This window comes from Cebus imitator, unplaced genomic scaffold, assembly GCF_001604975.1.
Source record: "Cebus imitator isolate Cc_AM_T3 unplaced genomic scaffold, Cebus_imitator-1.0 Scaffold102, whole genome shotgun sequence".
Taxonomy (NCBI): domain Eukaryota; kingdom Metazoa; phylum Chordata; class Mammalia; order Primates; family Cebidae; genus Cebus; species Cebus imitator.
The window spans coordinates 92,729-97,113 of NW_016107417.1; positions in this window are offsets into that span (position 1 = coordinate 92,729).

The window sequence follows — 4,385 nt, forward strand, 5'->3', positions numbered from 1 at the left end:
AAAAAAAAAAAAAAAAAAAAAAAAAAAAAAAAAAAAAAAAAAAAAAAAAAAAAAAAAAAAAAGAAAAGTTTTAAGTTGTAACCAATCAGGTTTTAGCGTGGATTGTGAGGTCTGGCTCCAGCCAATGGAGATCAGACACAGCAGTAAGGACGACCCCAAATGCGTGAGGGATGAATTGGTGTGTTTTCCTTTGTTCATTGTATTCTTGTGGCAAGATGGCTAGCGAGGGTACCCTTCCTGCAGTCCAGGAAGTAAAAATTGTGTTGCTGAAAGATCCTTTGTCTCAGTGCGAATTTTTCTTTACGGCACCAAGCATGTATTCTCAACTTAGTTTAAATGATAATAGCCCTTCCCCAAACTAAATCATCTTTATACAATTAATAAAAGGCTACAAGGTTAGGAGTATGAGGGGCCTGAGTTCTGCTGAGATGTAGGTAGTTGCAGGAATCACCAGCCATCATTCGGGAGGTCACAAGATTTGCAACTTCTCCACTCCTGTAAATAACGTCACCGTTGTAGAATCTAAACCTGGTGTTTGGAGGTGTCTTTTAGTGGTTTTTCTGACCACAAGATGGCTTCACTGGACCGGAGACTCTGGACTCCAACAGTCCTGTGGCCCCGCCAAGAAGATAACCAGGGATATTCGGCGCATAGGAACTGTTTTCCACACTCCTGTGATTGCAGCCCCAGCCAATCAGCAGCACCCACTCCCTAGCCCCCTGCTGCCAAACTATCCTTGAAAAACCCTATCCTTTGTATTTTCAGGGAGGCAGATTTGAGGAATACTAAAACCTCAGTCTCTCGTTCGGCCAGCTCTGCATGTATTAAACACTTTCTCCATTGCAATTCCCCATCTTGATAAACCAGCTTTATCTGGGGAGTGGGCAAGAAAAAAAATCCACTGGGTGGTGATACAGTCAGTGACACTGTCTCTCCTGTTCCTGCACAGGCTTGGGGGCACCTGCTGGGCGTCCCACTCCCCTGCAGCCTCCCCCTTGCCCGGACCTGGACCACGACTCACATCTCCCTCCATCCTCACCTCCCTCTGGATCTCAGCCACATGGGCAGGTCAATTACTCTGGAAAACGTACAGACTCCAGTTCCCCAAATTGAATTTGACTTATTAGGTTATCTCTGCCCTTTTTAAAAAAGCATCACCATGCCTGGCGAGCTTCCTAATTGAATAATAGATCACAAATGAACTTTTCATAAAACAAAACCAAAAATCCAATCTGCTGAAAACACAATGAAGTGAGGAGAGACTTCCCTCCGCCTTCTGTTTCTTACTGGTAAGTTCCTTCCTTTGCAGAGAAAGTCACCTCCCATGCATCAGAAGGAAAGCCCAGTGGACCACAGGGTCGCTTCCCTTGTTACAGACTTGGGTGAGTTACAGAGAGCAAGCCCCAAGCACTCTGGCCCAGGACACAAGTTGTGGGAAGAGCTGAGGCTTCCAGGAGCCGGGACAGCCCCCATACAACAGCTCATCTTGAAGCCTTGAGCCCCAGCTCAAGGCTGAGCGTCTCTGGGCAGCTATTGGTCCCATGCAAGGTCTTGCTTCTGGGGCACGGGGCCGGTGGAAACCTTCCCTCACAGCCCAGATTCCCAGCTCCCCTCCCAGCCAAAAGGCACAAGGGGGCTGCTCGCACACGAACCCCTGATTTTTCCAGGTGGGTCCATGGCAGGGTAGGGGTAAATATTAGAATCAGGACCAGAAGACAGTCACCGTGTTGCCCATTCCCCAGGGCTTGAATTGGTTCCCACAGCTGGGACGGGGCTGCCACTGTGCCACCTGGGGGCATGGATGGCCCAGGTGAGATCTCAGGTGTCACTCAGATATTTCAGATGCTGTAGGCTCTTCGATGGCCACAGAGTCCTCTCACCCATCCACCCAGCAAAAGCGCCAGCCACTGCCCTTGTCAAACAGGGACCCACAACCTCCCCAGCCCCAGGGTAGGAAGGGAATTTGGGCTGACTTGTGTTTGACTAATAGTCAGGGACCTGAAGGGCGCTCCATGGACGCCAGTCTCCGCCACCACCCTCTTCATTCACTCTCCCATGGCGACCTGGTCATGGCACAGCCATGACTCCAGCCACGGTATCAGTAATGCAGCCGGTCTCACTCAGCTGAAGGGCTTCTGCTCCCCACCAACCCCCTGCCTGGAGCAAATCTGGGGCGAGAGCTTGGCTGGAGGTGTTTGACCCGAGAGAAGCTTCAAGGATGGGCATCCCAGCACCACCCCGGCAGGGTCAGGGCCCCCGCCCGAGCCTGAGCACCCCCTTAGGCTGAGACGCTGGGCCTTCAAAAGCACGTCCGATGGCCTGGCTCTCAGCCTCTAATGCAGGAATTCTCCATCGGGAGGTTGTCCCTGGGGCATATGGCCAGGTCTGGAGACGTCACTGGTTGTCACACCTGGGGCAGGTGCTTCCTGCATGGAGTGGGTGGAGACCAGGGAGGCTGTGGACGTCCTATACCACACAGGGCAGCCCCCTCCGGCCAGAACCCAGCCCCAAATGTCAATGGCACTGTGGTGGCAAACTGCTCAGGAGGTCCTGAGTCCAACGGCGCATGGAGGATCCTGACTAGTGGGTGAGGAAATGGTGCCAGCAGAGGCAGGTGACATGAACAAAGCATGCGGCACTGGAACCCGTTCCTTAAAGCATTGTCCACCCCTGCACGTTTCCTCTAAAAAACGACTTTCCAAGGTTTCCCACTGCCAAAGAACAAAGAGAGTCAGAGCCTTTATCCCGGCCGTCAAGGTCTTCCAAAACCCCACGGTGCTCTCTCTGGCCCTGCCTTCCTCTGCCCACCCTGTCCCCTTGCCCATGCCATTCCCTCTCCTCAATGCCCTTCCAGGTGCTGGCCTTTGGCCTGGAGGCCCCAGGGCCTCAGTTTCCCCAGCGTGCGGATGCTATCCCAAACGCCCTCAGCCGGGGGACTTAAACCACAGATGTATATTTCTCACACTTCTGGAGGCTGGAAGTTGGATTCAGCGGGCAGCCGGGGTGCGGCTCATTCTGAGACCTCTTCTTTTGGCTTGTGGGGGCCGCCATCTGGCTGTGTGCTCACGTGACCTCTGTGCAAGCTCAAGGGGTCTCGGAGGGAGGGAGGGACCACTCTCTGGAGTCTCTACCCAAAAGGACACGAGTCCCATCAGACCAGGGCCCTGCCCTCCTGACCCATCTACCCCTGATCACCTCCCAAGAGGCCCCACCGCCTACACCATCACACTGGAGGGCAGGGCTCTGAGGAGTTTTGGGAACCAGGTGGGGTGGCTCACACCTGTAATCCCAGCGCTGTGGGGGGCTGAGGCGGGTGGATCACAAGGTCTGGAGATCAAGACCATCCTGGCCACCATGGTGAAACCCACCTCTACTAAAATACAAAAAAATTAGCCGGGCGTGGTGGTGGGTGCCTGTAGTCCCAGCTACTCGGGGGGCTGAGGCAGGAGAATCGCTTGAACCCAGGAGGCAAAGGTTGTAGTGAGCTGAGATCGCGCCATTGCACGCCAGCCTGGCCACAGAGCAAGACTCCGTCTCAAAAATAAATAAATAAAAACAAATTAGCTGGGCGTGGTGGTGCACCCGTGGTCCCAGCCACTTAGGAGGCTGAGGTGGGAGGATCACTTGAGCTTGGGAGGTCACGGCTGCAGTGAGCTGTGATTGTGCCACCGCACTCCAGCCTGGGCAACAGAGCAAAACCCCGTCTCAAAAAAAAAGTACTTGGAGGACACACATTCGGTGACACCTGGCTATGAGCTTCCCCGGCCCCTGTGCTTCTGCCTCCACCTCCAAAGCCCTCCTGGGAACACAGATGCCGGCACTGTAATCCCACCCAGGGAACCCAGAGAGGGCAGTGTGGGTCCATCGGGGCCCTGAGAGCCTCTCCCACTGAGCGCTGGTCCTCTGAAGTCCTCCTGGAGCCACCGCCTGGGGCCTGAGGGCCGACGCAGGTCAGAGCTTCCAGCCCCTGCCCAAAGTCACCGTGGGCAGAGCACCAACCCCTGCCCTCCAAAAAGAGAGGTGGGGGGCCTTGGCTCAGGGACCCCGTCCTCACCCAGCCCCACCCATCTGCCCGGAGAGAAGGTTACCGCTCATTACCTTGCTTTTCATCAAGGAGAAGGAACCCAGGCGGCAAGCACATAATGGCCTAATTTAGGCTGAAATTACTGGTAATTTGGGCCTTTTGAAACTGATGGGCTGATGACTGCTTTCCCTGAACACAGGGTAAAGCGGCGCCCCTGGGAGCAGGGTTTCTGCGGTCAGATCTTGTTGTTATCTGATGTGTGTGTAGTGGAGCTGTGAGCCCCTGCCTTTGGCTCTGAGCCCAGACTCTCCCATGGTGTCCGGAACTCGCAGGCAGTACCGGCAAACCTGACGTCCCACGG